The 13,325-nt window shown below is 62.0% G+C and overlaps 1 long non-coding RNA gene across 1 annotated transcript; it reads left to right on the forward strand.

The window, feature by feature from the left end:
- The first annotated feature begins 915 nt into the window (after positions 1 to 915).
- Positions 916 to 3,355, forward strand: LOC114060810. Its single transcript, XR_003571966.1, has 3 exons — positions 916 to 998; positions 1,407 to 1,409; positions 2,994 to 3,355. It is a non-coding gene; the product is annotated as an uncharacterized LOC114060810 (long non-coding RNA).
- Positions 3,356 to 13,325: the final 9,970 nt, after the last annotated feature.

Here is a 13,325-nt window from a genome sequence, read left to right on the forward strand (position 1 = left end):
AGCCTGGCACACGCATGCACGCGGTGCCATGTGAGCACACACGGTGCCATGTGTGCAAAGACACACGTGCAGTGCCACACACGAGCACACGGCTGCGTGTGCCAGCTGTCGTGTCACCGGGCACCCACACACCCGTCGCAAGTGCACATACTGTCCCCGGAGCACCATCACGCGTGCACAGGCTGTCACACGAGAGTCATGCACACACATGGCTAAACACGCACACACCTGTGCACACGCAGCACCTCTCTGTGCTTCCCTTGCACACATCCCTGGGCAGGATGGGACCCGGGGGGGGTGGGACGTGCGGCGGCAGCACGACCCCGGTGCTGCTTCCACCGGGCTGAGACCGGACCAAACTCATCACCCGTGGACTCCAGCCAGGCCTGAAATAAGGCGCTCCTCACACACAGCCCCGTGGGCCGGGGGCTGCCCGTGGGGCGGGGGGAGCGGAGGACCGGCGTGCCCCGTCCGCGGGGCAGGGGCGGATGGGGGCCCTTTGTTCCCCCCGGTCCTCCATGATGTGGAGTTGGCGCGGGCGAGGCCGGCGCTGCGAAATGGCGGCCGGGAGGCGGGACCAGGGGAGGAGGAGGAGGAGGAATGGGAAGGCCGGGCGCCCTCCCCGCGCACGGCGCCGCGCACACAAAAGGCTGCAGGGAAAACACGGAGCGTGGCGGGAGGTGCGGAGCGGCCTCGCCGAGCACCCCTTGCGCGCCCCTTTACCGCGAGGCTCTGCGTGTGACCCGCCGCCCGCACACGCGTGGGGGGTCCCAGTGCCCCGCACCGCATCCCCGTGCCCGCGGGGCCGTCCCGCTTTTTGGGGGGGCATCGGGGGTGCGCCTGGTGCCGGCGCGTCGAGGCGGCACGGCTGGGCTCGGCTCGGTTCAGCACAGCACAGTTGAGCCGTCGGCCGGTGCCGTCGACCACCGAGGCTCCCGCTCCTGCGTGTTGCGGGCTCTCCCGGGACGCAGCTGCGCTCCGGCGGGCAGGAACACGCGGTGAGTCCGGGCACAGGGGCGGCTTTGTGCCGGGCTCTTTGTCTGAAAGGGGGACATGGCCAAAATGAGCCACCCCACGGCTGGCACCCCCTGGGCGAGGAGCCCCCTCCCAACCCCGGGTCAGGAGGACGCGGGGCGCTGCCGCGCCTGATGTCTTTGCCTTTTGGGATGGGGCCGTTCCTGGGGCAGAGGCAGGCGGTGGGGAGTGGACCCGCCTGGGTCTTCTAGCAGGTCTGGGCTCCTCGGCAGGTCGAGCCGGTTTGGAGGAGCTGCGGGACCGGGGAGGCTGGTGGGCGGCCCCGCGCCTCCCGCCCGGCCCGATGGCGGCTCCGTGGGGCACGCAGCACCCACAGCGGGCAGCTGGTGGGGCTACTGGGAGCGACCCACGCACGTGGGGCAGACGGGCAGGGGGTGTGGGGACAGAAGCCCATAGAACTGGCAAGGGAATGAACCAGAAACTGCGGCTGCCACTCCCCCCCCCCCCCCTTAATAGTCCCCTTCATCTCTGCTGCGCTCTCGCGTGACAAGTTTTTTCAGGTCTCAGCCTCGTGGAAGTGAGATGGGGGCGGGCTGCAGCCCCTACCCACACCTGCAGGTGTGAGTCGAGCATTGCTACTCTGGGCAGGTTGGGAGTCACTGCAGGCTGGGGTCCACTAACACCCAAAAAATGCTACTTGTGGCTAAGTCACTGTCAGGGTTGGACACAATATAGGAGGGGGAAGCTGCCCGCCCACTCAAACCATGTACAGACCCCGCCGCTTCCCCAAGCTCTGCCTACTTCCCTGCCGGAAGGGCACCCCCTGCAGCAAAGTCCTCTCCTCCAGTGCCACCAAGGTGCTGATCCACCACCTTGATCATGTCTGAGAGAGTTAGCACAGGCAGGTGTCACCGTGGCTGTCACTCTTCCCTGGCTGTGGTGGGGGGCTCTGCTTGGCTGGAGAGTCCAAGCACCCATGGGCAATATTATCACCCCACAGAGGGTATGTCCCCCCGTGAACCTCTCCGTGTCCCTGCGCAGGGTGCAGGTTTGTGTCCGCAAGAGGTGACATGGAGGCAGGGCACCATCTGGTGGTGCCTGGGCACAGCACACACCAGCCCACACGCGTTCTGCCCACCCACGTGCTCCCTCGCCCGCTCACAGCGAGGCCCCCCTTGCTTGTGCGCACACGTGTGTGCACCCCACTGCCCATAACACGTGTGTGTGTGCACACATGCACTGAACACACACACACACACGTGACCCCAAGTGTAGACGCACACCTCCGTGTTTGTACGTGTGCTCACCCACGCGCGGGTGTGCAGAGCTGCAAGTGGGTGCACAGGAGGCCATGGCAGCACACACGGGCACGGGGTGAGCGCCAGGCTCGGCGGGACAGCTGGACCCGTGTGTGAGGCGTGTGTGTGAGCATGCACGCACACGTGGGCGATGGTGTGTGCACGCAGGTGAGTGGTGCTGCGCTCTCCGCTTTCAGCCAGACAAGCAGCACCGAAAGGGTGAGCACATGTGCACGGCATGCCTGCCAAATTCCCTGTCCGCCCAATTCCCTGCCCCTCCAGGGGAGCAGAGCTGGACTGGGCTTTTATTTCTACCCCTCCTTGAGCCAGGGGGGTCATTTTCAACTCTGCCGTAGCTTCCCTTGGATGACCTTGGGCATGTCATTTAACCATTTCCACTTACACGGGACAGGGGCTGGGGTGACCACAGGCATAGGACATCGCAGTGCTGGGGAGGCAGCCATGGGGAATGAGGACAGGGCATTTCCCAGGACTCTGGAGCCTGCCAAGGCAGGCAGCCGCTCTCCAAGGGGTGCGTGTGGCTGCAGAGGTTTTGGCTGCCAGCCTGGCTCACACGACTGGAGACGGAAGTGCTAAATTTAAAGGTGTTGGGGGGGCTGAGTGAGGTTGTCTGGCACAGGGCTTCTCTCTGGCCGCCTGCATGGGAGGCATGAGGCACGGGCATGTTTTCGGCTGCTGCACCCCTTCTTTCACTGGGAGCTTGGAGGCCTGGCAGGGAGAAGCGCCTCTTTCATCAGGGAAAATGAGGCCAAAGAGTGAGCTTGAGCAGTGCCGTGTGCCCCAGCAGGGACAACCCTTCCTCTGCATAGCCCCAAACCTGTTCACAGCAAGCACCCTCAGACCCTTGCACTTTGTAACAACTGTACTGCTCCCACCCAGCTACACTTACACCCAGACAGGCATGTGGTGCCCACACAGCTGGGCACACACAGCCGGACACATGCTCCTCCAAACCTCCCACGTGGGGCCAGCCCCCCTCAGATCCCAGGCATTCGGTACACCATGCACCCTGCACCCCCAGTCCTTCATCCTCACACCATTTTTGGGTAATAAAAGTACTCTTTGAGGGTGTTTACGACTTTTATTTAAAAATCCCTTTCCAAGATAATTTTCAAGGCTGTGAGCCAGACACAAAGCGTGTGTGTGCTCTTGCAGGCGGGGTGGGGAATTAAGAAAACCCACAGCATAAAGTGGGGGCTACATTGGGTCCTGAAAACCACCTTCAGCTGCACTGGCCTCCAAAGCCAGGAAGCCCTGAGGGCAGCGGGAGCACCCACATTTTGGGGAGCAGCGGGGCACTGAGCCGGTGGGGTGCCTGTGATGCCACCCCAGCATCTGTATGCACTAGGACAGCTACATAGGTGCTCCCACCCCAGCTTCCCCACCAGACCCAGGATGCAGCAGACGCCAAGCAGGCTTGAAGTTCTCTAAAATGAAAATAGAAAAAAGGCCTGGGACACCATCCAGAACTGCTTAGCGTTAATTAATTCATACCCGTGACGTGATCTGCCCTCGGCCCCAGAACATCCCAACATAGTCATGGTCGCAGCAGCCCGCCCCAGCCAGCCTGCTGGCCACAGCCTTATTTTAGGGAAGAGATGATGCAGCTGCTCTACCAGCCCTTGAACACCCGTGGGTGCCGGGAGTTTTGGGATGTGGGTGGTGGAGGGAGGGCAAACATGCCAGTGTGCACAGCCTCAACTATGGGGCTGCAGCCCAACTTGCCCTATGGCAGCCTGCCAGCTCCCCCGAAACCATCCCAAAAATCAAGGGCTAAGCAGAGCTGCCTCATTTTCCCATGTCCCACCGTCACTGTCACCCCAAAACCCCCTTCCCCTGCTCATACACCCCATTGTCCTTCAATGGGATGAGGGGGCCAGGCACAGCACCCCAGACTAGCCCTTGCCAAGGGAAATAAGAGCTGCTGTTTCTGCCTCTGCTTGTTCCTGTCCAGCTGTTTTTATCCCTGAGGTCTGGGGGCGAGGGCTGGGGTGGGCCATATTAGCAAACTGGACACCAGTCAGAGTCTGCCTCTCTGCATTGGAGTCATGCCAAAGTCGTGGAGTTGGGAACAGCAATGTCACCCTGCAGAGTTTTCTCCATAAATTCCCAGCTGTTGAAGTTGGGATGAGGGAGAGGGAAGCCAAGCCCAAGCCTGGCCCTGGGACAGGCAATACCCCATAAGCAAGAGCAAGGCTGGCTTGGGGGCACAAGCTACTGCTTTTGGGCCAGGGGGTGGGCGGGACAGAGGGGGAGGCAAGGGCGAGGGGAGCAGGCAGTGCTCTGACTCAGCCGAGGTTGGCACCGGGTGAGGTGTTTGTGTTTAGTTTCTAACGTTACGGTTTCCACAGCACCGGGAAGCAGCTCTGGGGGCCTTAGGGGGCCCGGCGACATGGAGGGTGGGATAGGGCAGCAGCGGGACCGGAGAAGCCGCTCTGTCGCTAACGCCACTACAGCTAAAAATACTGTGGGCTATTGTCAGCGGCAACAAAGCTGCTGCCGTATTTTTAGCGTTATCTTAGTCTCCATCAGCTCTGCTGCCCTCCCGGGAAGTGCTGTGCCCACTCCACCCAGGCACTGCCCTCTGGAAAGCTGGAGGGGCCTTCCACCTGCCCCTGGGCACAGCTGCTGTGCCTCAGTTTCCCTCCTGCTCACTGTGATATGGTGCCACCCTCCATCCCACTGCTGTCATCCAACTTCTTCCAGCCCACAAACAGCCCAGAGCTGCAACACTTACCCTCTGCCCATCCACAGCATCCCCTGCTCCTAACGAGTACTGGGGGATGCATGGCTCACAGGGCAGTCGTCTCCATCCGGGCAGCTCCAGTCCAGCCCAGGCAGCTGGAAAGGGAGGGCAGAGACTGGATGCAATGAGTTGGCCAAGTGACACCAGGAGACTGGTGACAGTCCCTCCCCCCTGCCGGGGCACCAGCCCTCCCCCTCGGCTCGTTCCAGCAGGCAAAGGCAACAAGGCTGCTAAGCCGCCCGGTCCAGCCGCGCTCAGCAGGGAGCTGTCATTGCTAGCCCTGGGTGAAACGAGTTGGCGTGGTCTCAGCACAGCAACTGGGCGGCCAGGGAGGGCTGTGCCAGGCTGTGCAGGCACTGCCAGCAGCTGGGCACTGCCCCAGCCCCAAAGCACTAGGATAACACTGGATTTGTGCAGATTTCCCCACGAAAACAGGGAGGGAGGGGGGTTTAACTTGCCTTTTCCCTACCAGAGCAGCTCAGGTTTCCGTCCTTCCGGCGAGTTCTCCCTTCACCAGGGAGAGCAGATCAGAATGGCTCACCCACAGCAGCTCGGGGCAGGGGTGGCAGCAGTGACCCAGAACTGGGCTCGGGAGTGGGGTGGCCGGAGACAGATTGGATCCGTGGGTGGGCTGTGGCTGCCCATGGGTGCTTTGCCGGGTAGGGGGCACAGCCAAGGCAAGCAATGAGCCCGTCTGGTGGCGCTTGGATTTCACAGAACACAGCCTTTATCTGTGACTGTTGCAGCCTCACTGGGATCCCTCCCTAGTCAGTCGGCTGTGCCCCTCCATCGCCATGTGAGAAGCTCAGGACCAGGAGACTGCTCTCACAATGGCACCTGGCCATTAATAACCCACTCAAGGCTGAGCAGGAGAGACTGGTCACCCCTTTGCTCTGCTCCTCAAGTACCTCCTGCGCCCCCCGTCCTTGGAACCGTCCCAGCATATCCCTTACTGCACACTGGGAGACCCTTTGGTTTGCACAGGGTGTGGCTCTGCACCCCTGTCCCCTGCCCCATGCCCCCCCTCGGCATCCCACCCCACTCTCACCTTGGGGTCCTCCTTGATCCAGCTGCAGATCCCAGGCAGAGCAACCTCTCCCCACAGCACAGATGGTCGTGGGGGTCCCTATGGCAAGGGGAAAGGGAGGTGAGACCTGCTTCAGGAGGGGCAGAGAGCCCCACTTCTCTGGGGGAAGACACACGGATGGGGCTGTGTCTCTGCTATGGGACCGAATGCTGCTGCTGGGTCATCTGTGGCTCTGTGTGTGTGGGTCATTTAAGCCCCGTAAAGGGGAGTACTGGGGGATACCCTGCCAGCAGCACCCCTGGAAGCAGAGAGTGAAAGGCGGGTGGAAGAAAGAGGTCTGTTAAGAACAGAGCAGTGCACGTAGCTACAGGGGTAGGCTGGGGAGCGGAGAACGGCAAAGCGGGAGACAGCAGTATTTGCAGGGGGGACAGACTTCGCAGGATATTTAGGGCGGAGGAGGGGGAAAGAGCTGCGGCGAAGGGCGGTGTGTGAGACCAGATCCGCCACGGCAGCGGGGATTGAGGGGCGGGGGGGAATCGGGGTTCTTCCTCAGCCGCAGCCCTGGTCCCCGTTCCCCAGCAGCGGGGCGAGGAGCACGCAGTGCCCCCGGCCGGGCCCCGCGGTGGCGGCCCGGGGGAGCGGGAGGCAGCGGCGCGGGGCGGGGAGGAGCGGAGGAGAGCGGCGGCACCGAGACCGGCTCCGGCGGCCCGGGCACCGCGGTGGGTCGGTACCGGGCGGCCCCGGCTCCGCGGCGGCTCTGGTACCTTTGGGCGGCTCCGCACCCGGGCAGCTCGGCACCGCCGGTACCCCTGGGCGGCTCCGGTACCCCTGGGCGGCTCCGGTACGCCTCGGAGGCTCCGGTACCTCTGGGGGGCTCCGGTGCCCCGTGGCGGCTCCGCACCCCGGCGGCTCCGGTGCCCCGGCTCCGGGCAGAGGCGAAGGAGGCAGCGACCGCAGCCAGGCAAGCGGGCGGGGGCGGCCGGACCGGAGCTCAGCCCCCCACCCCAGCCCGGTACCGTCACCCGCGCCCCCTCCGAGGGCAACGGGACACCCGGGGGGTGCAGGCGGGTAAATCCGGGGTGGGCCAGGGCGTATTTGCAACCCCTGTGCCGGGAGCGGGCCGGATCCGGGATTTGCACAGAACAAAGGACCAAGGCTGGTGCGTATGGAAAAGTACCGGCAGGAGGGGAGGGTTATTTGTCTGCAAACCGGGCTGGGGGTGACAATGCGTGGGGGCAGCGTTCCTCCCCACCCACACGCCCCCCTCCCGGGGCTGGGGGCTGCTCGGAGCTGGGGGCTCTGCAGGGAACAGGGGTCGCAGCCATCCCGACGGGCGAGGGGGGGTTCTGCTTCCCCAGACGAGGGTTTCAAGGTACAGAAGGGCTGCAAGATTTTTACAGGGGTGGGGGGCAGAGTGCCCAGAGTGCAGCAGGGAGGGGTGAATATGTAGGTGGGCGGGGGAGGGGGGTACCATAGGGGAGGGTTGTGGCACTGTATGAGATGGGTTTAGGGGTGTTGCACTTCTAAGGGAGGGTGGGGGTGGCCTGGAGGCAGATGGGGGATCCGTTGGCCTGATATTGCCCACTCTGTGCTGGTGACAGAAATGCCGCCTGTGCTTGCCCACACAATCCGCCCAGTGCTCCACCAGCCGCCTCTGAGCTCTGCACCCCAGTGCCCTTGCTGTGAACCTGGAGATCGGGGGACTCCGGGCAACCGGGTTGTGCTGCGCAGGCACCAAGGCTCGGAGACTGGGAGGGCAGCACTTCCCCTTACGTGATCTCTACTGCGTGACCGGGTCTTGCTAAAGGAGATATTTATAGCACTGCTCCACTAGCCCGAGGTTTACATGGCCTGGAATGGGGCTGGCAGCTGCCGCCCCCCGCATCCAGAAGCCTCTGGATGCAGCTGAGCCATTTCCCCGGCCAAGCTGAGGTGGGTGGGAGCCCCCAGGGCTGAACAGGCTGCATGGAATATGCTGGGGCATGCTGGCATACTACAGGTTCCCGCGTGCTACACTGCCTGCAATGCTGCCTGCAATGCTGCCTGTGTGCTGGATGGGTTGCAGGGACAACCTTTCCCTTTGGCCTCGGCCAAAGGAAAAGGCAGGCTCTGGCAAGGCAGTATGGCACCATGCAAGGATGGAGATGAAGGAGAGGATGTGTTTTAACTTTGCCAAGAGACACAGATTGGCCAGAACTATTGCAGCCTGTGGGAGAAGGTGAGAGGACAGGCCGGACTTCATGTCCAGGAGTGTTTCCCACATGCTTTGTCCCTGTGTTTCCAACTTCTACATGCTCCCAGACCCCAGCAAAGGGAAAGGGGAGGCCCGGGAAGTGCCCCAGGTCAATCCCTGCTGCTCTGTGTATGGAGCAGCCTTCTCTCAGGTCCTCTCGGAGCCACCAGCATGTGGTGATGACCAGAGCCGGGGCCATGTTTCCTCTTTGTGTCAGATGGTCCTACAGACATAGTCCTCTCCTGACCAGACATCTGCTCTGCTGATGTCTCTGGGCCCTTCCCTCCCTGGCACAATGCCTCACAGTATGCCGAGAAGCCTCTGTGCGTGCCCCAGCTCCTCTCCCAGCCTCGCGATCTGCACAGTTTGCACGTGCCAGCCAGATGCCATTGCTGTGCTGCTGTCACTACCCCATCCTGGACCCCCTCTCCATGTTTTATACCCCCTCCGTCCAGAAATGCCAGCACCAGGCCAGCAGCTGTGTTGTGCCCTCCTGCTGTGCTCGCTGGGTGGGTAACATCTGCTCACCCTTGGGTGTGGGGGGAGAAGTGGGGCAGGCAGAGGCAGGAGTGGGAGATCAGGGCGAGGGATAAAGCCAGGACTATTTTTATACTGCAAAGTAATTACCAGAGCTTTCCAATCCTTAATCTGCTGAGAGCACCCTGGTGCGATTGGATCCTTCCCCGAGCCTGGCAACAATTCTCCCATCACACATCTCCTGCGTCAAAGCCCCGTAAACTCCCACACTTGGGCTCACACTGGGATACATGTGCTGTGGAGCTGCCGACACATCTGCCCCTCGCCCTCAGCAGCCTGGAAACAGGGATGGGGACTCTGGCTGGGACCCTGGTTTACAGCTGGGAGGGGGATCTTATCACTAACAGAGCAGGGCAGGATGCAGCCTTGGCCGCCTTGCTCAGCTGCTGGATTGGTTCCCAACACTCTGAACACACTACACCTGTGTTTTCCCCTACAGCTGTCTCCCAGGGGTTTTTGACTGAGATTAGTGGCCCACACAGCACCATCCAGCTTGGCTTTCCACTGGCACAGCCAGGGTTTGGGGTGCCTCTTTCCAGGCGGCACACAGGACAGTTCTGGACAGCAGTGCCAAGTCTCGGCTGGCACCTTTCCCAGCCTCTCCCTGTCCTGTTGCCATGCCAGGGAGTTGCTGAAGAACCTGTTCCATAGCTCCTGCCACAGAGGAGGAAATGACGGGTGATGTTTGCAGCAACACCTCTCATCCCGGGGCTGGGGGACTGCTTCGCTGCTGTCTGTGTGCAGCTGGCTCCAGGGTGGAGCACAGGAGCTCAACTGCCCAGGGATGGAGGTGAGGCCTTGCCTTCCTCTACCCTGTCCCACCAGCTCTCCAGGATGTCACCCCAAAGCAGAGCTGGGGTTTCAGCCCTCCTTCGTGGCGGGGGAGGGGACTTTTTGTGCTACAGTTCCCCCAGTCAGGACTCCATGGAGTTCATAACACCCTTACAAGCTATTTGGGAGTGTCCTTTGATCCACTGACCTCCGTGCATGGCAGCAGGCACAAAGTAAACTTGGCATTGTAGAGGATAAAATGCCCCCACAACACTGCTGTTCCACAGCAGGAGTTGGTGCCTGGGACTGAAGAGGGTGAACTGCCTCCAGGGCATCCCCGGGTGACTCCACCAGTGTCCCTTTCCCCTGCCTGTCAGGAATCCGGCCAACTGGGAAGTCACCCTGGCTGCTGCCCTGCCGGAGCCAATGGCCATAAAAGGCCCTGAAACAGAGAAGCTGGGCGGGGGGCTGGGCTGCTTCTCAAGTCTGAGCAGGATCATCCCATCAACCCACGCAGGTCAGGCTTGCCAGGATGTGGGAATGGGAGGCTGGATGGGGGAGAGCAGCCCCAGCAGCCCAGAATGGGGTCAGTGGGGTGGGGCACACTGTGCTCCCCTCTACCTCCCCCTGGGAGGGATCCCAGGGGGATTTGTTGGGACCGTGCCCCAAAATGCCAGGGATCTGCATTGCCTCCCACAAGGAGCTTGGGGGGGGGGGGGTATAAAGCTGCCTTTTCATCAGCACCTGAGCTGTGGGGTGGCGGGGGCTGGTGGCCCCCTGCCGCCTCTCCTCAGACAATGCCTGCCCTTTGTTGGGGTTTTATGCACCCAGCCCCCTTCCCCACGGCCCAGCTGGTGACATTTTACCACCTCCACATTCACATGGGAATTCAAAGGGCACAGATGCACCGTGAAACCACAAAGCACAGCCTCCTCCCCTCACCACTCCCTCTCCCTTGTGCCTCAGCATCCCCAGGGAGGCAGGGCCAGGATGCAGGGAGGGGATGCTCACACTGGGAACCTCCCTCTGGGGCTATTTCAAGGGAGACCTGCCAGCCCTTGGGACTTCATCCTTCTGCCCTTCCCTTACCATCAAGCCCTCCATCCCTCTGTGAGCCCTGTTGAGGGCCTTCCCCCCATCCCTGCTTCAAGGGGGCTTTGCACACCAGACACCCACTGATGGGAGATGAAGGGAAGCAGTGTGGGTGCCATTTCCAGGCTGGTGACGCTTGACCTTTTGGAGCTGGAGTGGCGTGGGTGGTACCCACCTCTGCCCTGCAGGCACCCGGCTGCCAGAGCAGTGCCAGGCAGGCTGGTGGTGCCAGACCCAGCATTGCCCCAGGCTCCTGGGTGTAGCCAGTCTGTGGGTGTAGCCAGCCTGTGGGAGTAGCTGGGCTGTGGGACACACAGTGGCCTCTGTCCCTTCAGAGAGGTCCCAGTGTGCCAGCATCCAGCTCCTGCCCCTTCCCTCCTGCTCCCAGACTTCTGGGGGCTTTCCCTCAAGCATCCGGGCAAATAGCCCAGTTCTTCCCAACCAGTCGTTGCCTCCGCAGGGACCTTGAGAAAACAGCCTGTAAACAGGCAGATGGAGAGCGTGAGTCACAGTGACCGAGAGGGAAACAAATGCATGAGGGGAATTTGCAGCGTGCGTTGGGTCATGGGGATGAACCCAGCCTCTCCCAGTGATGGTGAGTGGCTGGCACGTAGGTGCTCTCCTGCGGAGGCAGCTGTCCCAGGAGGGGGTGATTATCGCACTGACAGGACTGTCCAGACAAGCTGCAAAACAGGTCCAGCCCTCTTTCCCCACCAAAATCGCCCCCTAACCCTTGCCACTTTCATCCCAAGGTATGAGTAGTCGTTGCCCTGGAGGCAGCTGCATTTCAGCAGGCAGCACCCTGCCCGTAGAGCCATGCAGATCACTTCCCCGCTGAAAGTCACCCCGCCGTGGTTATTTTTGGCTGGCGGCGGGGCCGGAGGAGCTGGCTCTCTCCCAGCTGCTGCAGCGCACCCCATTTGGAATTATGTCTTGCGTGGTGGGTAGCACTTGGGTGAACAGGCTGCCTCCAGCATCCCGATCCCTGCTGCCAAGTACCTGCCAGCTCCCCCGCCCTTGCATAAAGCAAGAGTGCGATCTAGTGGCTAATTCCACCGGGGACTCGGGCGATGCTGGGGATTAACTTCTGCAAAGGCCTCCAGTGACACCCAGTCACCCCTCTGAGCGTCACCTCACCATCCCAACTCGGGTGGTGAGAGGTTTATCCCTGGCCTCACTTGAGGTTGGAGGCACGTCCAGGGCTGGGAGCCACAGGAGAGGGTGTGCAAGGTCTGGGAGCGTTTGCTGGGGTGAGGGGTGCCTGCAGTGGGTGGGGAGAAGGATGCATCTCCCAGGGATGAAAGGTGCACGCAGGTTTGCCTGCAGGGCAGGAAGTATCTCACTCCAGATGCTTCACCCAGGACACACACTCACCTGGCTGTACCCTAGGAGCACCCAACCTAAATCTTTCCATGCTTCTCCATCAAGAGCCGGTGCTACCGTGTCCCCCACCGAGCACCAGCTCCGTCCCCTGCCCAGCATGGGGGGGAGCCGGGGCGGGGTTGGTGTCCCCGGGCAGGAGTGGGGTGCGGCTGAGCCATGCGGAGGGTTTTGGGGGTGGGGGATGGCACGTTGCCTCTTTTTGCCCCCCGAGACCTCCGTGGGGTCCGGCGGGGGGTCATTTCCCTATTTTCCCCTCCAGCCTCCCCACGTTGTTGGCTGCAGCCGGGGTGACGTCACTAAGATATGCTGATTTATTCACGTTAACCCTTTTCCCGCCGGGCTCGGGCGCTCCCGGCGAGGCGGTGGCTGCGGGTGGGGGGTAGCCCGCCACTGACCCGGCCCCTCCGGCCCGGGGTCCCCCCGCGAACGGCCCCTAGCTCCCTCCCTGCCTCGCGGGTTGCCGTGGGAACCGCACCGGGCTCCTGATGTCACCAGGAATGTTGCTACGCGACCGGTCCGCTCGCCCATCCCCGTGTGAGGTCACTGTCGCTATGGCGACGGGCCGGTGAGACGGGGGGGGGATGCGGGGCCTCCCCCGGGACCGGAGGGCGGCCCCAGGGGCGGTCCCCCTACGTACCCCCGAGCGGGGGGCGGGCACGAAGGCGGGGAGGGTGGTGTACCCCCTGGGGAACCGCAAAAGCTTCGAATTTAAACAGTGAAAAAAGGAAAATAAAGCTTTTTTTTTTTTTTTTTGGCTCGTCCCGAGATACTATTTTTAGAAATCCTGTCGGAAAAGCTGCCTGCGTCGGGAACGTCCTCTTGTTCCACGGGAAATGTGCTTCCCCGTGGAAACGGGCAGCGGTGGAGCTGGGCTCCATGGGGAGTGGGCAGGGTGGGCTCAAGGCATTGGGCCCACTGCGGGGGCTCGGCCACATCCCGGTGCTGCAGCCCATTTTCCACTCTAGTTCCAGTCCCCGTGGCTGCTGGAAGGCTGTGGATTTTACATCTCTCCAGCTTGCATTCGTGGTGGAGGCAATTTATTCCTAAACCCTGACATCTGCTCCGTGGAAAACAATGGAGCTGCTCCTTCTGAGGCACAAATCCCTGCTCCTGTCCTTCCACTGTTTCTAGGACCGTGGCCAGGCCAGGCACCATCACAACCAGTGGCTTTGTTCAGCTGGAGTGGCAGCAGGGGACCCGTGGGCATGACTTCTCCCTGCCCCTTTTCCCTGAGGACCTGTT

This window comes from Empidonax traillii, unplaced genomic scaffold (assembly GCF_003031625.1).
Source record: "Empidonax traillii isolate 1590-97213 ecotype Southwest subspecies unplaced genomic scaffold, ASM303162v1 scaffold292:size1342341, whole genome shotgun sequence".
Taxonomy (NCBI): domain Eukaryota; kingdom Metazoa; phylum Chordata; class Aves; order Passeriformes; family Tyrannidae; genus Empidonax; species Empidonax traillii.